At 46.1% G+C, this 24,789-nt stretch overlaps 1 pseudogene; it reads right to left on the bottom strand.

The window, feature by feature from the left end:
- LOC138749329 (cytochrome P450 2D26-like) overlaps positions 1 to 11,776 on the bottom strand; it is a 28,737-nt pseudogene extending 16,961 nt beyond the window's left edge.
- Between the last annotated feature and the right edge of the window lie 13,013 nt (positions 11,777 to 24,789).

Here is a 24,789-nt window from a genome sequence, read left to right as displayed (position 1 = left end):
GTGTATAATAAGTATTTGGTTAAGAATAGTGTATCATAATAGTGTACAATAAGTATTTGTTTAAGGATCGTGTACCATAGTAGTGTATAATAAGTATTTGTTTAAGGATCATGTAGTGTATCATAATAGTTTATAATAAGTATTTGGTTAAGGATTGTGTACAGTGTGCCGCTGGTGTTTATAATAACGTGGGAAAGGTCGAAGTAGATTGCGGGGTGGCAAAATCCTACCAGGGGAGAGACCCAGTGAAGTACGAAGTCTAAAGGGTTAAAAATCGTAACATAAGATGGAAGGAGTAATTAGGGATGTAGGGCAAGAGTTCGGGGAAGACAGATGGGTTCCCCCATCTGTAAACCGACAGTGGGAAAAAACAAGGAATCAATTACTGGGAGGATTACCGAAGGGAGAGGAGGTACAGGCTATGGCACGGTACGAACAGATATGGAAAGAGCTGCAGAGTCAGGGGAAGGTACCGCGAGGGTTTGAAAAGATCCGGCTTATAATGTACTTGGGAGAAGCTGAGAGGGAAGCGGCAAAGGAGGTACAGGAACATGAGGCAAAGGGACAAGGATCTATCTGGAATAGAAGAAGGCTTAAACAGCAGAAGGAAGCGAAGGAACAGAGAAGGGCAGATTTACATAATATGACATTGGCTTGCATGGCTGTGGAAGCGAACCTTCAACATGATATTAAAAAGGGATCCCCTATCACAAAGGAGAAAACAGGGGAGGTTAAGCCGTCAGCCCCGCTATATCCAAAGTTACCAGAGACATTGCCACCACCTTATCCTATTCCCCAGATGCCAACAATGCAGATAAGTGAGGGAATAGTGAATGTCACTGAGTTAACAGGTCCAGAACTACATGAGGCGAAGGAGAGACTTAACAGAGTTGCGCAGGAGAGAGTGGAGGAAACAAAGGAATGGGTACACGAAATACAGAACGATATATGTGCAGTAAGGGAAAATAGTAGGTGCTTGGGAAAAACAGATGAGAGAGAGCTGGGACAAGAAGAGGAGAATAGGACGGGAAATGACCCAGCGAGTGTCAGATGGGAGCGGGAGAGAGAGCAGAATGAGGAAACTGAAATAGCTAGTGTGAGTGTTAAGAGTGAAGAGGAGGAACGGCCAGTCACGATCAGGGGAAGCATGATCACACACAGAAGACAGGGTCAGGAGAACCCTCGCTCCCCTTTGGGATATGCGTTTTGGGACAGGGAGGAAGTACGGCTTCCAGAAAGGTATAGACAGATGCCGCTAATTTATAAGGGTCCGCAAATTGGAGAAAGGTATCAACCCTTCTCATTCACCGACATGAATTGTATTTTGGACAAAATGCCACCTCCGACTGAGGAAGGTGGAGCGTGGATGGGAAAGTTCTGCCAATATACGATGGGACATAAGATAGCTATAGGGGATTGGAGAGCAGTACTGGGGAAACAGCTTGGGCTGTGGGAGATACAGCAGGTAGAAATGATCGCAGGAATCACTAGGTGCCTCGATGCCGAGCCATTTGCCAACCATGCTACGGCAGTAGGAGGGGCAATGAGAGATAAGTTCCCCGTTCCCCCCGGTGTCATGCAGTCCCTGACCTTTTCCATAAAGGAGGATGAGGAGATCTCGACTTTTTTGAGTCAGTGTAGGGAGAGTTGGATGGATAAAGCAGGAGTACACCCAGCCACAGATCCCTTGCAGACTACACTCTTTAGGGCTGCAGTAACGAGCAGACTGCCAGCTGTAGTTAGGGAGGCGTTAGAGAATAACCCTGATATTCCTGGCTGCTCGAATGAGCAATGGGAAAAACATTTGACCCATCACATGAAACGTTACAGGGCTAAGCAAAAGGAGGACAAACAAACTACGGAGTCGGCACAAGTGCAACTCCTTAAACTTCAATTGGACGAGGCTAGGAAAAAGGCAAACGAGGCAAAAAAGATTTCCTCAAAGGGTGCGAACCAGATGATTCAGCAGCCACCGCAGCCACCACAATGGAATAATATGAGTTGGCACCCGGCCCCATATTGGGCACCGGGTCCCACCTATGTGGCCAGAACGGGAGGTCCAATGGGGGGATTCTGAGTAAGTGGGAGAGGTTGGGGTGCTCCACGAATGCAGCCAGCCGTATGTTTTGTATGCAGTCAGCCAGGACACTGGAAGAGAGACTGCCCCCTAGTTTGGGGTCCTCAGGACACTGGGGGAAGGGGATATGGACCACCACAAAATGAGCACTGGGTCCAGCCCCAGAGATCGTCAGTGCCACCCCCGGTACATCAGGCACCCTATGCGGCTCTAGCTCCGAAGAGACAATTCCCTTTGCTGACAGAGGAGGAGCAATATTGCTCACAGTGACGGAGCCCGAGCACCCACGAGCAGACCCTTTCCTGCAGATTAAAGTGATGGACATGGAAGTATCCTTTTTAGTGGATACGGGAGCCAGATTTTCAACACTCACTGGCACTGAGTTTCAAGCTAAAACATCATCCTCTAGCATCCAGCTGATAGGGTTCTCGGGTACACCAGAAAATCTGCCGTTTTCTACACCACTAGTCACTTCTGTGGCGGGACAGACTTTTACACATCAATACATTTTGTCAGCCAGGTGCCCTACCAATCTTTTGGGCAGAGACCTACTGGTCAGGTGCGGAGCATCGATCCTTTGTGGACCCAGTGGAATAGAGGTCACCTTTCCAAATGGATATTCTATGAACTGTTCATTAACTACACTTCATTCCGGTTCTCAGATGTTGTTGGCGGCAGCTGGAGGATCCGCGTCTGAGGGACAATGGGCTGACATTTACTGGGGGCTGTTGGAACCAGAGGACCCACAGAAGGGAGGGCTGCTAAAGCTTTATAATCAATGGAAGCCGTGGATCCAGACATTACAACCGTATACCACTCCCTCGGACCCCCCCCATATGACCCTCTTTTACGATAGGGATGGGGATGAAATGTATCAGCATGCCTTTTATGAAGAGGTAGAGGGCAGGCAATGGGAGATTAATTCGGACTACATAGTGTTAGGAAAGGAGGGAGTGGCCGCTACGGTAGCACTGACATCTGAACAGCTGGAATGGTATGAGATGGCAGGTGAGGGCATTCCTCATGTCACCCTTGCAATTGGCACTACTCACCAGGCAAAATATTTGGGACCAATGTGTCGGAACTTGATGTCCCTAAGAGACTGGTCCGATACCCAAATACCGACAGTGCAGTTCTCCTCATCTGGTCAGGCATACAGAATTTTGTCCTCGACATATGATCGAGTCCTCCTTGAGCATAGACAGATTGAACGCTTTCATGGTAGAGAGAAGATGGATAACCCCGACTTGGCCCCTATGCTAGATTCTCTCCCTGTGGTCAGCGGGATCAGCAGATGTGGGTTTTTGTCAGCAGGTTGATCCCATAACCTTCGAACTGTCAGATTACACCCCAATTTGGCAGATGCAGTATCCCCACAAACCTGAAGCTGAGGAAGGTCTGGCAGATACCATTGATGGCCTTATGTATTCAGGGGTGGTGAAACATTCGTGTTCTAGTTGGAATACACCCATGTTACCTGTTCCGAAACAAGACACGGGCAAATATCGGATGGCCCATGACTTAAGGCGCATCAATGGTATTGTGAGAACACCCACAGTTTCAGTACCAAACCCATATACTGCCATGACTGCTTTAACCCCTAACCACAAGTGGTTCTCTTGCATAGATTTAGCGAATGCTTTCTTTTGCTTGCCGCTGGCAGAACCATTAAGAGATGTGTTTTCGTTCACGTATAAAGGTAGAAAGTTACGGTATACTAGGCTTCCGCAGGGCTTTATCTTATCTCCAGGAATTTTCAATCAGGTGTTGAAAGAACAGCTGGGGGGGCTAGCACTGCCAGGTGGGGTAGTACTGATCCAGTATGTAGATGACATCCTATTAGCAGCACCTGATCATACTTCCTGTTTGGAGACCACTTGTCTCCTGCTAGTGCAGCTGTTCAAGGCAGGCTTTAAAGTCTCTCGCTCAAAGCTGCAATGCTGCAGACAGGTGGTCACCTTTTTAGGTAGAATGGTCTCAGCGAAAGGCACAGGGATTTCCCCTGCACATCGAACAGCGATACTACATCACCCAAAACCAAAGACAGTTAAGGAAATGCTTTCGTTTTTGGGTTTGTCAGGTTATAGTAGGCAGTTTACCCCATCGTATGGCGAGTTGACACATCCACTGCGAACTTTGGTGAATGAGCAGGGGATGAGGAATCTGGGAGCTACACTTGATTGGACTGCACAGGCTGAGATGAGTTTTATTCTATTGAAGCAAGCTCTTACAACAGCTATAGATTTGGCGATTCCAAATTATAAACTACCTTTCTTTTTGGATGTTTCTGAAAAAGCACACACAATTGATGGTGTTCTTTTTCAGAAAAAAAGGGGGTGGAAGATGTGTGCTCATGTATGTGAGTATCACACTAGACCCGACGGAAGACAGACACCCACCATGTACAAGACATGCAGCGGGAGTAGCAAAGATTCTACAAAAGGTGGCGCACACATAGTAATGGGACATGGCCTGACGGTATTAACAACACATAGTATTGTAGCATTTGTGAGCTCGACAGCATTTACAATGACTTTGCTAAGGCAGACGAGACTAGAAAAGATCCTGAATGCTCCATATGTTACGTTTACCCATGAAGGCATTAACATGGCAGACAATATGGGAGAGGGAGAACCACACTGTTGTGAGAAGAGGGTAGTAAAGGATATTAAAATGAGACCTGACTTACAGGCTACACCCTTAAGAGAACCAGATGAAACCTTGTTTACAGATGGGTGTTGTTACAGACGCCCCACAGATGGATTGAAAGCTGCCTATGCGGTGGTACGAAAAACTACAGGAGGATTTGAAGAAATCATTGCAGGGACGGTGAGAGGAAAGGAGTCAGCACAACTCGCAGAACTACAGGGAATGATAGCAGCATTAGAATGGGCAGAAGGGAAGGAGGTCAATATATATACAGACTTGGCATATGTGGTAGGGACAATACAGGTTGAGCTTAGTCAATGGATTAGAAGTGGGTTTTTAACAGCAGCAATGACCCCAATTAAACACGAGAAGGACATTAGGAAACTGGCTGAGGCCCTCCTGAAACCAAGGGCATTAGCAGTTCTTAAATGTAAAGGACATGATAGAAAGGATACGATGGTGGCTCGGGGAAATCAGGAAGTGGACATGGCCGCTAAAAGGGCAGCAGGATACGGACCTCAGTTTATTATGATACAGGCAGACAGAACAGCACATGACATTACCACCGTGTAGGGTAGAAGTAATAATACAGGAACAAGCAAAGGCATCACCTCAGGAAAGGATGGTATGGGAGGAAAGGGCTATGGAGATCGATAGACGGGAGACCAGTTTTACCATCTGGACTCATGAAACCCCTCCTCGAGGAGGCGCATGGGCTAACACACTGTGGAAAGAAGCAGAAGATAAGGTTTTTGATACATTGGTGGCACCCCTTCCTGCCGGCGATGGTGGAGAACCATATTAGAGAGTGTGAGGTATGTATAACTTTCAATGTCAAGGCGACTGTAAAGCCATATGAAGGACAGTTCCCGTTACCTAAGTTACCAGGGCAGGAAATTGTACTTGATTATACGGATATGATTGAGAGGATAAGTGGCTATCGATACCTCTTAGTAGCAGTAGATGTGTTCACAGGGTGGCCGGAGGCAATCCCTGCCAAAAGAGAAGATGCAAGGACGGTATGTAAATTCCTGATCAACCAGTATCAGCCAGTGAGACACAGATTTCCTAGAAAAATTAGGTCCGATAATGGAAGTCATTTTAAGAATAACGATCTACAGGAGGTAGAAGACATGTTGGGATTGAAACATGCCTTTGGAACGGTGTACCATCCACAATCCCAAGGGAAAGTGGAGAGGATGAACCAAACAATAAAAGGTAAGATCGGGAAAGTACAGGCACGGACCAAACTAAATTGGGTGGATGCGTTGGCCCTGGCATTAATGTCAATAAGGAGTTCGGTAAGTTCTGTGACAGGATTTACTCCATATGAACTACAAACGGGGACCGGGAGCCGGAATTCAGACTACGAAGAATGAGGTAAGTTCAATGGGATGCAAACTTTATTATGATAAACTAACGGCTCTGGTGTCAGATTTTTCAAAACAGGTCACAAGTCCCAACAGAAAAGGGGAAACACCGATACCATCAGTTGCGGAGTGGGTTCTGCTAAAGGTCATCAAGAGAAAGTGGTCGGAGCCCAAGTGGACAGGACCCTACAGAGTGGTGGAGAGGACGTCCCACGCGGTTCGACTACAGGGAAAAGGCGAGACGTGGTATCATTGGAGTGAGTGTGCGGAAACGGACCCACCAACACGGACACTGGAACAGATTCGAACGGAGGTGACTGAGAACCTGTGAAGCAACTACGGACTAAGAACTTTTTGAACGGGTCCCTTTAAAGAGACTATTGGATTACGGTGACTGTATTTCAGTATTTGAAGTGATATTTCTATATTGAAGTCAACAGAATTTAGGGGGCTGTGATGGACACTATGTGGGGACTATGGGTGATGTTGTTCCTAGCCCTTGAAGCATCTGGAGAAGGAAACAACTGTACAAAGTGTTTGTGGTCAGCCTGGGAGGCCCATAACGAACCGAAACAGTACTTTGCGGATTGGACTGACGTTCCTGAACACTGTGTTGAGGCTCCCACTGGACTGAAGTGTGTTCATAATGGCCAAGTTTGTGAGGTTAAGTTTAACAAGGGGTCGGAGATGCCGGTCCTTGCAAAAACTCCTGAGGTCTTGGTCCCATAAGTTAACTGGTGGTTGGTCTCATTTTCATGAGACCAAAAGGGGGACTGTTGGAATCTAGGAGGTTAAAACATTATGAAAGAAATGATTAATTAATAATTTTATATTTACTGCATGGTTCAGGGAAAAAGAGGAATGTGATTAAGTGGCAATCACAGATTGGAGCAAAGTTGGCTGAGCAAAATTGTCTGCTTCCAAAATACAGGGAGAGGAAATGCATAAAACGATTTAGGAGGAATGCTCAAACTGAGGAGGTGTTAAAGAGAACAGCAGAAATTGGCCAGACAGGAACCCGGAATGGTGATTAGAAATATCTGGGGATGAATTAATTTCTGATCAACACAACAGGATAGTCTGGCCTGGAGGATTAAGATGGGAGTGCTACACCCCAGATATCTGCAAAACAGGAGATGACTTGTGATAACCCTTATGCAAAAAGATCTAGCAAAGGAAGACAACTTTTGTTCTGTATGATAAGGTTGATCTATATAAACTGAGCCAACTGGACAATGGGGGTCAGTCTTGGGGAATAGCTCACTGTGCAGGTGACCTATGAACTAACGATTGACCCAGAGCTCTGTTAAGTTTTATTCTTGTGCTGTGTAATAAATTGACTGTTGAACCGAATACCTTCTCCTATCACTTCATTCAAAGAACACGCTGGACTCAGACCACACATAGACTAAATTAAGAGTAAGGTAAAGCCAGAGTCCGACAGCGGTCACAGGGGAGCATCAAATCCTCGCAGACAGAAGCGGATTCCAACCTCTTGCTGGCACCGTAATAATGTCCCACCAATGACGAGGCTAACAATGCCGGTCTGGTCTTGGAACCAGGAGGGGGATGAAAACAGGAGATGGGTGGCTGGAAGTGTGTGTGTGTGTGTGTGTGTGTGTGTGTGTGTGTGTGTGTGTGTGTGTGTGTGTGTGTGTGTGTGTGTGGTGGGGGGGGGGAGAGGTGGGTATGGAAAAGGAGGGGTGGGAGGGGGAGAGAGAAGAACACTCAAAGTTCATTTTTCCGTGTCAGGTCATTCCTACCTTCCATATCCCTCTCCTTCCAATCCGCCTCTTTTCATTGACTCTCTCCCCCTCCCCCCTCCCACCATCACAAAACTCCTCCCTCCCAGTTCCATCCACCAACTCCTTGCACCTTAGCCCCACTGGATCACTTCCGCCCCCCCCCCCCCCCCCTCAATCGGGAGTTTACTCCTCATGTCATCTCTTCATCACCTGCTTCTGCCTCCACTCCACCTTTCCCTTCCCTCCTGGTTCCGTCTGTCCATCGCCAACCCTCAGATAATTAAACACCTGGTGGCCCCTCCCTTGCTCCACTTTTTTATACTCGCTCTGATTCCTTCCCACATTCAGTGTTGATGCAAGGTCTCGCCACTCTAGACCAGGGGTGTCAAACTCAAATTCACAGAGGGCCAAAATTAAAAACTTGGACTAAGTCGTGGGCCAAACTAAATATTTATTGAAAATTTTCAAAAACATCTGCATGTTTTCTCTTCTTTCAACATATGAAATGTTAAACTTCTTCTAATTAAAATAAATGTTTAATAATAGTTTTGGTTAAACTCTTTCCAGAAGAAGAATTAACAAATGAGAAATAAAATATTCAATAAATAATATTTCTCTATAGCCTTTAAGCTCCTTTTAAATGTATTTTGTTTTCACAAGCCAACGTCAAAAAAATAACAACTTGCTTCAATGAAAATCCAATTTTCAACTATGAACAGTCCAAAGTTAACCAAAGAAAATATTAATCCAAGCTTAGCTTGCTACACCGTGATTTACTCTGATGCACCTGGGACGAAACCAGATACTTGGCATCTCTTCTTAGATGCAAGTTCATCAAATTCTGGGGTCAGAGTTTGCCTCCCACCTGTCTTGAAATGTCCTGTTTCTGTCTTTCGTTTGGCCATTTTTCGTAAGGGGTTTATTACATGTGAGTTAAACGACAGGTCGCAGATGCTTATGAAAGTAAAAAGAGGAGGTGGGGGCGATTAGAGGGCTGACGGCCGGCACCAATGCATTTGCAAAGCATTCTGGGATTTGTAGTATTAGCTGTGGATGCACTATACTGGTGCGGCATCCAGCGGGCCAGCTCTAATACATAGTTTTATATGATCTTGCGGGCCAAATATAATTATATCATGGGCCAAATTTGGCCCGCAGGCCTGAGTTTGACATGTGTGCTCTAGACAGTGCCAGTATGCTACCCAGCCATGTGCGATACTGCCTCTGAAATTTACAGCTAAATACCATTCCAACGGCATCTTTACATCCAATAGCAACACCATAAATCATCAGTCGAATCCCAAATCTTGACCAGACGGAATACAGGAAGGAAGCTGAGAATCTTCTGGCATGGTGCGCAGAGAACAATCCCTCTCTCATGTCCCCAAGACCAAGGTTCTGCTTGTAGACTTACAGTGTGGATTCCGGGTCCGCAGGGAGTTCACCCGAAATGACTCGTTTCAACTGCAGGATCATTCTTTAATCTGCAGATTGGGTTACTTTCGTTCACCGCTACTGCTGAAATGCCATTCAGGAGTCGGTGACAAAAGTCCCCCCCGAAGAGCTACAATACATTCTCTTTTATCCTGATCCGTAGCATACTGTATAATGTTACACCAATCATAGAAGACCTCATCTTTAAATATCCAATAGTTAGTTCCTCGCATAAACAAAGTATCGCTAAGTTAGTACGCTTACTGTAGCATATTTTATCAAACATAAGACCGCAGCTTATCAATACCTTGTTTTTAGCAAATGCAACGTCTCAGCCCACACCTCTGTCCATGTCCATGGTGCTGACAGTTGATTGCTTCAAAATCTTGGGTGTGAACATTTCCACTGAGCTGACCTGGACCAACCAAGGAAGAGGACCACCTTCACTTTCTTTGAAGATGACTGAAGTTCGGTTTGCCCTCGCTGCGCCTCAGCAACGTCCACTGTAAAAAGCATACTTGATGGAGGCATCCTAGCATGTTATGGGAGCTGTGGCAAAGATCAAGAAACCATAGAACAATTACTGCCCAGAACAAGCCACCTTGGCCATTCTAGTCCATGCAGAAACATCTCTTTTCCATCCCACTGACCTGCACCAACTCCGTAGCCCTCCAAACCTCACCCATCCATAAACCCATCCAAATTTGTCTTAAACATTAACATTGAGCCCACAGTTACCACTTCATTTGGAAGCTGGTTCCACACTCCCACTACTCTCTTTGTGAAAAAGTTCCCCCTAATGATCCCATCAACTTTTCCCCTTTCACCCTTAACCCATGTCCTCTGGTTTGTATCTCACCTACCCTCAATGGAAAAAAGTCAATCTACATTTACTCTGTCTATCCTTATCCACCTCACAATTTTAAATACCTTTATCAAATCTCCCCTCATTCTTCCAGGGAATGAAGTCCTAACCTGTTTAATCTTTCCCTGTTACTCAGTTCCTGAAGTCAGGACAACATCCAAGTAAATTTTCTCGGCACTCTTTTCATCTTAATGATATCGTTCCTGTAGTTTGGTGACCAAAACTACACAGAAGAAGCTACACTGGGCAACAAATGCAGCTCGAAACCTCATGCAAATCCCTCCCTGCGGGCGATCCCACCGGTACCTCTACCTGCCAAGAAAAGGCAGCCAACATACTGAAGGACACACCCCACTTCGTTGGGGGAAGGTTTAAGAGGGAAATCACACACCAACAAGTTGAGAGACAGTTTCTCCCCCACAGCCCCCAGGCTCCTGAATATACATGACAAGAGTTCACCGCTGTGGACGACGTGGCCTTTTCATTGGCACACGACACTCTGTAATGGTACCACTTGCAGGTTAGAGTTGACTTGCTGCACTGCTCGTGGAATAACCGGGCTCACTGTATAAGGTGACATTAACTTGAACCACTGAGTTCCTGCAGCAAGTCTCCTTCAAGAAGGAAGATGGGAGTGGAGAGGCTCGGCAGCCCAGATAACAAAGGGGACAGGGCATAGAGTGGGAAAGGGGTCTGCAAAGGAGAACAGAGCAGGTGGGGCGTTCAGGTGTTAAAGGGCATTCACGGGGTGGTGGTGGGTCCAGAGTGGGCTGTCCACCTCCTGTCACGATGTCCCGACCCCCCCCCCCCCTCCTCCCAGTCTCTCCACCCTCCCGTCATGGTGTCTTTGCCCCTCCCGGTCTCTCTCCCCCCCCCCTCCCGTCACGGTCTGAACCCCCTCCCGTCACGGTCTCTCACCCCTCGCTGCCTTTACCTTTGCGAAGGAGAGGTGGGGGTTTCTTAGATCCACTTGGAGGAGGTTCCCGACGAAAGGAAACCCCCGGGGCCCGGGAGGGTAGTTCTCCGACTTCCGTCTCTTCATCAAGTCAAAGACCAGGGCAAAGACGGTGCAGAAGACGGCCAGCACCATGAAGCTGTCGCAGCCCAGCAGCGGGAGCCCGGGCAGGGCCGGGAGCTGCATGGTCCCCAGATCAGCGAGCAGTGTCGGTGGATTCTGGGTGGGGACGAGACAACTTCCCCGTGAGCCGCCCACACGATGCTCTTCCATGGCGCGACACCGATTAGTTGTGGATTGTTGAAATCACCGCAGATACTGGGAGACTGACCGTGGTCCGGGGTCGCGGGGGCGGGGGTGGGTCTGACCGTGGTCCGGGGTCGCGGGGGTGGGTCTGACCGTGGTCTGGGGTCGCGGGGGCGGGGGTGGGTCTGACCGTGGTCCGGGGTCGCGGGGGCGGGGGTGGGTCTGACCGTGGTCTGGGGTCGCGGGGGCGGGGGTGGGTCTGACCGTGGTCGTGCTGGGGTGACATTAAACCTTTTCACACCGCATTTTAAAATGCAGAATCCTTGTAAATTTTCCCGGGAAACCTCCGGTGAACCAGCAGTGTAAACAATCGGACCCGGGTAGTTTAAACGGGTCCGCAGCCCCGGGCAATTTCCCCGACCACCTGAGGTGTAAAGAGCCACAAAGCCAACCAGGGCAGCCTCGTGACGTCATGGACTTGCGTGCGTTTCACGGAGCGGTTCCACCTGCCCTAGGGATTATGGGAAATGCAGTCAGCCATTAATTTCTCATTGTGCCACCGAAGCGTGGGCGGCCAGGGTTGATGGGCGGGTGGCGGGGGCTGATGGGCAGCTGGGGTGTTGATGGGCGGGTGGGGGGTGATGGATGAGTGGCAGGGATGGAGGTGGTCGGCTGGGGGTATGTGGTGTGATTGGCAACGGGAAGGGTGACGAGCTGGTGTGGATGGGCAGGGGTGGATGATGGGAGGCGGGGAGGGTGACGGTCGGCGGGGGTGGGTGATGGGCAGGGGGGAGTTGATGAGTAGCGGGTGTAGGATGGAGGGAATGAGAGGCAGTGGGCGTTAAATTTGCCTAACGCTTTTTCGGTTGGGCGCCTGACTCCCCCAAAATTGGTGGGGAGGCCAAATTCCCTGGAATTGGAACCATGGTGTGAAAAGCCCTGGCGCCCCTGAATTCCCGGGAATTTCACCGGGTCAAAATGGGGTCACCGCTCCCCCGCGGTTCTTCAGAATTGCATTTCTAAGAGACCCACAGTTATGGGAAACCGTTCATCAATCCCACAGTCCGTGGGAAGACACTATTGCCCAGCCGTAGACCTGATTTGGAGTCTGGGTTTTTAATCAGGGTGGGGTGGGGTGGGGGGGGGGCGTTGAGAGAGAGTGTTGTCGGAGATGGAGCAGGGGAGCTCGAGCTCGGGGTGGAAGTTGGCTCCGAAGTGGATGATGTTGCTCCCTGATTTTGGAGGGTCAAAGAGATGGTGTGTTGGATGCAGCGCTCCTCTAGAATGTTGCCAATGGAGGAAACAGGGGGGCCCAAGTGATCTCCTCCGCGCTTTTGATAATCTGGTCGAATGCTTTGCAGCTCCCGAGATGCAGCCAGACAGACCCTCTTAAACGTGCTCCTGTAAAATGTCCAGATGAGAGCTCTCCAGTGGCCTATCTGGGTAAAAGAGCGCTTATGGCCCCCAGCCTGTTAACAAAACCGCACCACTGGGCTAGTTTTGACGATCGGCCTCGTGTGTCTTGAGCACATTGTCAGAGGTCATGAATTCCTGATTCCTAAATCAGCACCGTTCGTCGCAGATGGGTTGTATGGGCGAGAGGTTTTTAATGGAGAGAACCCGTCTCTGTCGCTCTCTCCCTCCATCCCCATCCTCTGTTTAAAGCCTCTGCCCCTACCCATGCAATTAGACATGCTTGCTCTGGTTTAAAAGGAGGAGGAGGTTGGCGGGAGGAGGAGGAGGTTGGCGGGAGGAGCAGGAGGTTCGGGGAGGAAGAGGTTGGGGGACGTGGATGAGTTTGGGAGAGGAAGAGGTTGGTGGGGAGGAGGAGCATGGGGAAGGAGGATGTGGATGATGGAGTAGGAGATTGGTGGAGGTGGAGGAGTTTGGGGGAGCTGGAAGAGGTTTAGGGAGGTGGATGAGGTTGGTAGGGAGGAGGTTAGGGTGAGGAAGAGGTTGGGGTCGTGGATGAGTTTGGGGGAGGAGAAGGTTTGGAGAGGAGGAGGTTGGTGGTGAGAGGGAGGAGGAGGTTGGTGTCATGATAATGAATATGAATGATATGTGTTAACCTGACCGGAAGTCAGATGGTATGCACTGGAGGTGGAAGGTGCAGGATGATGAAATAAGGGAAGCAGGAAAATAAAGACACTGAGATGTTCAACTGGTAAAGCATGTGGTGATGGTGTTATTAATTTCACATTTCGGGCCACAAATGTGACATTGGCAATGAGGATAAACATTTTGGATTTTAAATGTGATAAACATTTTGGATTTTGAATCGGTGGCTTTGAGCTGGAAGGTTTTCTTCATGGCAGTCACAGGAGCTGAATTTCTAGCACTTCGAGGTGTTCCTCATTTTGACCCGACGAGTGATGCAAGCACTGTGAGTGTGAAGTGGAAGGCATGGCTGGAAGAATTTGAAGGCTACACCGACAGTCGTGGCCTATTTCTCGATAGCAGTATGGTGGAACAGAAAGCGCAGCGGAGGTCGTTACTTCTCTTCACCGCAGGACCCGCAGTTCGGGAAACTTTTAAGACGCTTTGGAATACTGGAAGGAAGGAGGAATACCAGAAAGCTGTAGATGCATTGAATGGACACTATGTGGTGACACCGAATGCTACATTTCAACGCCATTTGTTTTGCAAGGCAAAACAAGAAGAGGGAGAAACGGTTGCCCAGTACGTGGCGAGATTGCGACAACTGGTTGTGGGATGCAATTACGTGGTAGCTGATTTGGACAACCAGTTATTGGATCAAGTTGTGCAGCACTGCAGATCAGACAAACTCAGAAGGCGACTGCTGGAAAAAGGGGGTGAGTTGAAACTTACTAATGCTTTAACAATGGCTGCTGCATTAGAGGCTGTTGAGGGGCAATTTCATACCATGAAACTGAAAGACAACTCAAGCCAGCCCAGTAAAGACAAAGTTGGTCAACAAGTAAATAGGCTCTCGCATAGCCATAGCGAGCCAAGAAATATGCCAACGCATGACTTGGAGTGTTACAGATGTGGAAACAGTGGTCATTTTGGAAAAGAACCATGCTGCCCAGCAAAAGGCAAAGTTTGTAGAAAGTGTGGAGGTAAGGACCACTTTGCAAAGAAGTGCAAAAGCAAGTCAAATGCAAACCAGAATGGGAAGAGTACAGCTTCTAAGGGCAAAGCTTGGGGGAAAGGAAAGTCTCCTGGAAAGAAAGGCACTATTCGCCATATAGAAGGTGACCCAGAAAGTGACGATGATGATGACAACCAGGATGAGCAGAAATACTATCAGTTTACATTGAATGATGACCATCATGAGAAAGTCCCAGTGATAATTGGTGGTGTGACAGTTCCGGTCATTGTAGACCCAGGCAGTGACAGTAATGTAATTGACCGACATTTATGGGAGAAATTGAAAAGAAAAAAGATCATTTGTACATCAAAGAAGTGTTCAAAGAAACTGTATCCATACACAGCAACCAAGCCATTGCAGACCATTGGATGTTTCACTGCGACTGTTCAAGCTGGTGACAAGTACACCGAAGCAGAGTTTGTTGTCATAGACGAGAGGGGAGAACCATTGCTGAGTAGACGCATGGCGCAAGATCTGGCAATACTTCATATTGGAGCTCGTGTCAATTCAGTTCAGTCATACGAGGATATGAAGCAAGAATTCCCCGCAGTTTTCCAGGGAGTAGGAAAGTTGAAAGGTCGACAACTAAAGCTAGCAGTGAACAAAACGGTCAAACCCAAGGCGCAACCAGTGCGCAGAACTCCATTTGGACTTCGTGGGAAAGTCGAGGCAAATCAAAGAGTTGATCGAGCAAGACATTATTGAACCTGTAGAACATTCAACACAATGGGTCAGCCCAGTAGTGATCATGCCCAAACCAAATGGTGACATAAGACTGTGTGTTGATACGAGGATGGCCAATGAAGCTATAATTTGAGAACGACACCCGATACCAACAGTAGAAGAAGTACTTCAGGAGTCAGGTGTTCTCAAAAATTGATTTAAAATGGGGCTATCATCAATTAGAGCTGGACCCAAAATCCAGGGACGTGACAACATTTGTGACTCACTGTGGATTGTACCGGTACAAGAGACTATCGTTCGGCATCAATGCAGCTCCTGAGATCTACCAGTATGAAATCCATCGAGTGAATCAAGGCATTCCTGGAGTTGCCAACATTTCTGATGACATCATAGTCCATGCGGCTATAAAGGAAGAGCATGACAGACGGTTGAGGCGTGTCCTATCCAGACTACAAGGGGCAGCCCTTACTGTGAATGGAGACAAGTGCCAGTTTGGTGACTCAGAGATGGACTTCATGGGACACAGGCTTACACGGGAAGGACTGAACCCAGCTGATGCCAAGGTGAAAGCTGTTGCAATGCACGTGAACCCCAGAATGCAACGGAGATGAGGAGCTTCTTGGGATTGGTTAATTATTGTGCAAAGTTCATCCCTAACTTTGCTACACTGACAGAACCATTGAGAAAACTAAGCAGGAAAGGTGTACCATTCCATTTTGGCTCTGAGCAGAAGGAAGCATTCACAGCTCTGAAACAAAGTCTGATGAATGCCGATACTCTTGGGTATTATGATCCGGCTGCACAAACCAAAGTCATAGCGAATGCTAGTCCTGTTGGTTTAGGAGCCGTGTTGGTCCAGATGCATGATGTGGGACCAAGAATCATTGCCTATGTCAGCAGATCTTTGACAGATGTGGAAAGGAGATATTCTCAGACAGAGAAAGAAGCACTCGGACTTGTATGGGCCTGCGAGAGATTCCATGCATATTTGTATGGCACTGAATTTGAACTCATCACGGACCATAAACCATTGGAGGTGATCTATGCCGCCAGGTCCAAACCGTGTGCCAGGATAGAACGATGGGTGCTCAGACTCCAACCGTACAAGTACAGAGTAGTTCACATTGCCGAGAAAGCAAACATTGCTGATCCACTGTCCAGGTTGTTGAAAGATGGATGCCCACAATCCAAGTCAGAATTGGGGACAGAAGCAGAGAGTTTTTGTATGCTTCGCAGCTATTCAATCGACACCGGAAGCTGTGACAATGAGGGAAGTCGAGAGAGAGTCCGAACATGACTCAGAACTCATGGAAGTTAGAGAATGTATCCAAAGTGGACAATGGGACAAGTGCATTCACAAGGCATATATTCCCATTAGAGACAAACTTTGTTGCATCGGGCAGTGTGTATTGAGGGGGTGTAGATTGGTGATACCACAGAGGTTGAGACCGAAGATCGTATCATTAGCTCATGAAGGACACCTAGGTATTTTTGGTACCAAACAAAACCTCAGGAGTAAAGTATGGTGGCCAGGTTGTGATAAAGATGCAGAGAAATTTGTTAAAACCTGCCATGGGTGTCAACTGACAAGTAGGAGTAATCCTCCAGAGCCGATCCGGAGTACGCAACTCCCGACAGGACTGTGGATTGATGTAGCTGTTGATTTTCTTGGACCTTTACCAACTGGTGAGTCAATCATGGTAATGGTAGATTACTACAGCAGATACTATGAGTACTCTGTGATGAGGTCAACGACCACTGAAAAAACAATACAAGTACTGGCAGATATCTTCGCAAGATATGGATTGCCTGTTACGCTATACTCTGACAATGGTCCACAGTTCATTTCAGAGACATTTGCTGAATACATGAGGGCCACAGGTATCCACCATCATAAAGTAACTCCTAAATGGCCGCAAGCCAATGGGGAAGTTGAGAGACAAAATCAGTCCATCGAAAAACGATTACGGATTGCTCATGCAGAAGGACAGAACTGGAGAGAAGCATTGCTATCCTATGTAGCTGTCTATCGGGCAAAGCCTCATGCAACCACAGGAAAAAGTCCAGCAGAAATACTTTTTGGGTGGACAATCTGCACAAAAATGCCCGAAATAAAGGAAATCAGGGACGACCAGGAGATGAGGGACCACGATGCTGAAAAGAAGGGAGCATCAAAGCTGTATGCAGACTCGAGGCGTGGGGCCAGGTACTCAGACATCATGCCTGGAGATAATGTTCTGGTGAGGCAAGAGAATGATGGTAAGCTAGACACACCTTATTACCATCAACCCTACACTGTTGTATCCAGAAGCGGCAGTATGGTGACAGTCAAGTCTCCAGCTGGAGTCCTGTACAAAAGAAACGTGTCTGGTGTCAAAAAGTACCAATCCAGAGCGACACCGAGTGAAGTCCAATACGAGATGCTCAACCTGAGGAACCAGATGATGTTCCAGAGGTAGTTACCAGCATTCTCGATGAAGTGGCCAGAGTACCAGAAACACCTGAAGCCGCAGCGAGCAGTGTTTCCTGTGCTGAGGGTGAACAACCAAGTTGCGACAATAGCATTGCAGGAAGGCCGAGACGGGACAGGAAACCACCTAAGCGATATGAAGATTTTGTGCCATATTTCTAATCGTGCCCGCATTATCACGAAAGTGAAAGTTTGTGATAGTTGGAATGAGTTTCAATGAAGCGCAGTAATGTTACTCACCAAGGAAGAGAAATGATAATGGGAACATTTGGACAGTGATTTGATCAATACATCATAAAGTACATGTATGAGTGCTGTATGAATTGCATTTTTGTTTAGTTGACTATTTGGTATTAAATGAAAAAAAAGTATTGGAATTTAAACATGTGAGGTGTATAAATTTAAATGTTTATATTTTGCATATGAGGTGAGCATTGTATTAGTATAATTACAGAAGAACAGTTGAGTTATTATATTACATTTGGTTATAACATGTTTATGTTACATTTTGTGAAGAGGGAATTTGAAGTTTTGTTTTGAATTTGAAGTTGTTTTGTTGGTTCAGAAGGCAGAAAAATGCTATTGATAGTGTAAAGTGTTTACATTTAAACATAAAGATATAAAATTTATTTCTGGTGAAAGGAGGGATGTCATGATAATGAATATGCATGATATGTATTAACCTGACCGGAAGTCAGATGGTATGCACTGGAGGTGGAAGGTGCAGGATGATGAAATAAGGGAAGCAGGAAAATGAAGACACTGAGATGTTCAACTGGTAAAGCATGTGGTGATGGTGTTACTAATTTCACATTTCGGGCCACAAATGTGACAGTTGGTGAGGTCTTAAATGAATATTTTGTCAGAATTCACAAGAAAAGTTACTTGTTCAGGGTGCGGTTGAAATTGAACAGGCCTGTGTGCTGGGCAATGTGGAGATTCCGGAAGCAGACGTGTTGGATCTTCTTAAACACATTGATTGTTAAGTATATGGCGCCCAATGTGATATACTCCAGGCTGCTGTGGGAACAGAGAGCTGGGGTAGTAACTATCATCTTTGAATCCTCTTGGGATGCAAGTGAGGTGCGGGAGGATTGGAAAATTGAAAATTCGTCCCCTTGTTTTTTTTAAAGTAATAGGGTGAATTCTGGGAATTATCTACCAATGAGTCATATGTCAGTTGTGTGCAAACTATGGACAGGATTTGTAAGGATTGGATCTATGAGCATTTGGAGAAGTACATTCCACTCAAGGATAATCAGCGTGACTATGTAAAGGGAAGGTGGTGCCTTATGTGTTTAATTGAGTTTTTTGAGGAACTTCCAAAAGAAATTGATGAGGGTGATGTGGTCTATATGGATTTTACAAGGCATTTGACAATTCCCACATGACTCATCCAGAAAGTCATGAGGCAAGAGATGCATTGAACCTTGGCTGTCTGGATAAAATATTGGCTTTAGGAAGAAAGCAGAGAGTAGTAGTGGAAGGAAAGTATTCTGCCTGGAGGTCAGTGACGAGTGGAATTCCACAATAATCTGTTCTGAGACCTCTCTGCTCTTTGTGTGATTTTTTAAAATAAATGACATGGATGAAGAGAGGGAAGGATGGGGCAGTAAGTTTGCACATGATGCAAAATTTGGAGGTATTGTCGACAGAGCTGCAGTTTGTCCAAGGTTCCAGATGCTGTAGACAGGATGCAGAGTTGGGCAGAAAAGTGGCAATGGATTTCAATCTGGATAAGGTGATGCATTTTGGAAGAACATACCAGAAGGCTGAGTACAGGGTTAATGGTCAATTACTTAGGAGTGTGGATGAACAGAGGGGCCTTAGGATGCAAATCCATACATCCCTCAAGGTCGCTGCACAGGTTGATAGGATAGTTCAGAAGGCTAAGCTATGTTGGAATTCATTAATAGGGGGATTGAATTTAGCAGCAGAGGTCATGTTGCAACTCTACAAATCTTTGGTAAGACCACACTTAAAAGTATTGTGTTCAGTTCTGGTCACCTCATTATAGGAAGGATGTGGAAGCTATGGAGAGGGTGAAGAGGAGATTTACCAGGATGTTGCCTAGATTGGGAAACAAGTTTTATGAGGCAAGGTTAGCAGAGCTGAGACTTTTCTCTTTGCAGCACAGAAGGATGATAGAAGTCTACAAGTTTGAAAATAATAGATAGGATGGACAGCAAGCACCTGTTTCCCAGGGCAGGAACAGCAAGCACCAGAGGACATGCCTACAAAGTTAGGGGAGGCATCAAGAGTAAGTTTCATTAAACACAGTTGTGGGTGCCTGTAATGCCTTGCCAGGGATAGTGGTGGAGACTGAAACATTGGGGGCATCTGAGAAAGCACATGGATGAAAGAAAATAGAGGATTATGGGGTAGGGAGGGTTTAGTACTTTTTTTTAAGGAATATATGGGTTGACACAACATCAAGGGCTGAAGGGTCTGTGCTGCGCTGTAATGTTCTGTTCTCCTAAACTCCAATGAGCATGACCTTGGTCTATCCAGTCTTTATATGTCAGCCTTGCCATCCAGGATTCAATCCGATGAACCTTCGCTCCACGCCCTCAATAGCAAGAATGGCCTTCCTCAGATGAGGAGACCTTGCACGTGCAAAGTCATTTTTCTGAACTTGCATTCTGCAAGGGAAGAACAATGAAAACCCCAAAAAGAGGGAGGAAAGAGCTGGGGGTAAGGGTTGCAAAGTGTCTGCCCTTCTTTTCTTTTGGTTACTGTACCTGTTTCGTGAGAAGACAACTGGACCCAGGATGGATCAAACATATTGGTTTTATTATGAAATTATAGCTCTGCTCTCCTTTCCTCAGATGCTGCTTGACCTGTTGAGTATTTCACACATTGATTATTTCAGATATGGGTTATCTGATGATTTAGTTTGCTTTTCCATCTAAAGATTTGATGTGGGTGGCTGACAGAAAACACCTGATCCACTTGAACCATCAACTCTGGGAGATCCCAACAAGGACTGTGTGGCTCCGTATTACATGACAAACTGGGGGAACTTAACTAAAGGCAAAGGAAGAGAAAATAAATGTTTTGGTAATTGAAGCAAAATATTAGCAGATGCTCGAAATCTTTAATTAAAAACAAAATTCAGCAACTATGGCAGCATGAGGAGTGAGAGAGAAACAAATACTTGACTTTTTCAGACTGGAAAAGCAACAAAATCAGGGTGTTATATACACGGTGCGAGAGGAGTGGAGAAAACTCAGGGAATGTCTATGTTAGGATGAAAACAGAGGTTGTCCAGTTGAATCATGTTTTCGGAGCCAGATATATGGATATCCTTCAAGTTTGTTTGGCAAGTCTATGCATAATTATGGCAAAATAAAACTCGGTGCAGAAGGATGAGTTAGAGTGAGAGACTGGTTCAAATGGAGTAAGGACAACATTATTTTACTCGTGCGAGGCTCAGTCATTAGATGGTAACACAATTCCAGGAGAGTTGGCCCTTTAAGGCCAACCTGAAGCAGAGAAGAGCATTTAAAGAGTATCATGGATCATTGGTGTCATGGAATTGATCACGGCAGCCAGGACACACTATATGAAGAACATCAGTCAAACTTAATTTAAGTGGGGGATCTTTAGACTGATGGTAGTTCAGAGATTTGGAAGCATTTTAAGCCATTTTTTATCGTGGTGGGAGCATTGATACAATCTGTAATAAGTGTAGCATAGAATCTCAATAAATCTCTTTGATTAAAACTCCCAGTCAACTTTATTAATAGAATCACAGTGGAACTCTGAAAGGACAAAGGCGTTGGTTCTATGGTTCCTGCAAAAGATGTCTACAGTACTGGGAAATAAAGGCACCAAAGTTCCCAGAAGCAAGTTTAAAATCCCCTTGAACAGGGTTTGCAAGGAAAGTACCTGATCACTTGGAAATACTTCATTTGGATCCAAAAATGGTTGATATGTTTTAATGTTTCCAATTCAGAGATGGGCAGATTTTTTTGATTATTTCTGAAGGTAACACTTGGCTGCATCCAACATGAACCCGAAATGCACCAAACCAGTGAACCCATTGAGTAAATGATGGTGTAAACCAGTAGTTTTCAAACTTTTATTTCCATTCACATCCTACTTTAAGTAATCCCTATGCCACAGAAGGGATCGCTGAAGATGGTATGTGAGTGGGGGGTGAGGTGGGGTGGGGAGGTTGAGAACCACTGCTCTAAATCCAATTGTTATTGAAATATTTGGCTTGAGATTGGCCCGTTTCCTTTGGAGATATGAAAATGTGCACATAATGAGTCAATTAGCTACGATGAAAACAGTGGTTTTCAAACATCCTCCTCTTTAATTTGTAAACGTTCCATGACCTCACTGATTCTTTTCCTTATTTCCCCACAACTCTGTTCAGTTTCTTGTTTGAATACTGTTTGGTGGTGGGGAGTGGGGGGGGGTGTGGGGGGGGGAAAGAAATTCAAGGTCTTCCCATCTCTTATGCCTCCATACAAAGCCGACCACTCTGTGATCTTTACGGAAAATCATTTTTTTCCCTTTTGCTCTTAATCTACCTACAGAAACTCTTGACATTTTCCTTCACATTGTCGCCAAACAATGTCTCCTTTTACCCTTCTTAATTTCTTTTTTGGCGTTTTTCTTGCAAATGTTTGTACTGCTCAAGTACTTAATTTGCTCCATGTTTCCTACACCTGGTATACACCTCTCTCTCCTTCTGAACCTGATCCCCATTATCCCTAGAAAACCAAGGATCCCTTTGGCTGCTAACTTTGCTTTTCATCCTGACAGGAACATACAGACGTTGGACTCTCAAAATTTCACCTTCGAAGGTCCTCCACTTACCTCACACATTCCTGCCAATCCATGTATTCTAGATCCATTCTCATTTCCTCCAAATTGGCCTTTCTGCAATTTAGAATCTCCACCCAAGATCCATACCTATCCTTCTCTCAATTCAGAGGAAGTGCTTGAAACATGAAATCTTTCTCTTCCCACAGATGCTGCCGACCAACTGAGCCTTTCCTTCATGTCTATTTAAATATTTTTATTCCATATTTCTTTTCTTCATTCCCTCTATCAAAATGGCTAATCATTGAAATTCTTCTTGCATTTTAGTGTTTGCATAAAGATTGTTTAAAATTGAGATTTATTGTCAAAGTAAATAAATGACATCACACGCAACCCTGAGATTCATTTTCCTACAGGTCTGGCAGAGTTTATAACTCCCGATAACTATAAACTCAAGAAGAAAAATGTCTACAAAGTAAAAAATGTAAGAAAAAGAGAAATTTAAACAAACTGATTCCGCAAATGCAGAATATAAATATTCAGTAATAAATAATGTCTAAAGTAAGAGTCCATAAATGAGTCCCTGATTGAGTGTGTCGTTGAGGAATCTGATGGTGGAGGGGTAGCAGCTGTTCCTGAACCTGGTGGTGCGAGTCATGTGGCACCGATACCTCTTTCTTGATGGCAGCAGCGAGAACAGAGCATGTGCTGGCTGGTGTGGATTCTTGATGATTGCTGCTGCTCTCTGATGGCAGCGAACCATTTAGATTTTCTTGATGATGGGGAGGGTTTAGCCTGTGATGTACTAGGCTATGTCCACTACCTCTTGCAGGACTCTCCATTCGGGTATGGGTGCCTCATACCAGAGTGAGAATCTTCCCTGTTCTCTCTCTACTGTTGAAAGCAAAGTTGATAAAGTTGACGAGATCATTGTGGGCGCATGAGGCAGCACCGAAGTAGTCGTCAATGAACTGGAGGAGCAGTTGAGGGGCCCTTCCTGTGGCATGGATTGCTCCACGTAGCCAACTAAAAGGCAGGCATAGCTGGGGCCCATGGGGGTACGCACAGTTACCCCTTTGATTTGGAGAATGTGGGTTGAGTTATTCAAGGTGAAAACAAGTTTTGTCAACCAGAGGAGGATGGTGGTGAATGGGAACTGATTGGGCCTGTGGTTGAGGAAGAAATGATGGACTGAGGTCTTTGGAGGGTGGGGTGGAAGGGTATAGTGAGTGGATATCTATAGTGAAGAGAAAGTGGTCAAGTTCCAGGAACTGGAAGTTGTTGAAGTGATTGAGGGCATGTATGGTCTCTCGGATGTAGGGGTGGAGGGAATGGACCGGGGGTATAAAATGGAGTGGAGGTAAATGGAGACCAGTTTGGAGGGGCAGAAGCACATGGACGTGATGGGTTTGCTGGAACAATTGGGTTTGGGTAGAAGCTAGAACCAGGCAGTGCAGGTTTAGGAAACAATGAGGCTGGAGGTCATGGAAGAGTACGACCAGAAGTGATAAGTTCATAGATCGTGCCAGAGACAGTCGTCTGAGTTTTGGTGGGTCCTGTTGAAGGGGTAAGTAAGGTGATTACTTTGCCTATTTTGTGATAATAAGGGGTCAATTCATAACCCATTTTGAGTCACGGTGGAAGTGGTGGTAGTCCTACAAATTTAACTGCCTTTTTCTTTTCATGGACAGACCATAAAAAGTTAAAGTGGATTTATTCCCTTCGGCCCATCGAGTCCACCTTGCTATTCCACCATGGCTGATTTACAAGCCTCTTCTCCTGTCTTCTCCCTGTAACCCTTGATTCCCATCCTAATCAAGCATTTATCTTCCATTGTCTTAAATATACCGATTGCCTTGTCCTCCACAGCTGCTCGCAGCAACAATTTCCTCTCTTGGTGAATAAATTCCTCCTTTAAAGGGATCTTTTGTATTCTGAGGCTGTCATCCCTGACCCCATTCTCCTCGCCCATTGGATACACCCTCTGCCCTTCCACTTTGTCCAGGAGGGGGAGAGTGGTGTGGGGAGAGACAGCCATGGGAAGGTTGTGAATTGCTTCAATGAGCTGCTACAGGCAGTCTCTGCCGTGTCTCTGACACTCGCCACATTTCGAGAGACAGCACAATAAAAACACACTGTTACATGGACTGGAGAGTGTCTGTTCTCGCTATGGGACCCCCTATTCTGATGATGAGAGTGAAGAGAGCTACACTCCACTGGCACACACTCAAGAGTCCGTGTCCTGCTCACAGGCCCCGACGTTGTAGACGTTCATGTTTCACACCATTTTCCGAGACAAAACATTTTCTGGTTGCAAACTTCAATCAAAGGCTTTTGCTCACTTCTAGCCTCCACATTTCAAATCACTGTCTCCGGTATTAAATGGATTCTCATTGTTCACATCAG

Source organism: Narcine bancroftii, chromosome 14 (assembly GCF_036971445.1).
Source record: "Narcine bancroftii isolate sNarBan1 chromosome 14, sNarBan1.hap1, whole genome shotgun sequence".
NCBI lineage: Eukaryota > Metazoa > Chordata > Chondrichthyes > Torpediniformes > Narcinidae > Narcine > Narcine bancroftii.
Note: the sequence above shows the minus strand (reverse complement) of the source record. Positions and strands in the feature narration are given on the sequence as shown.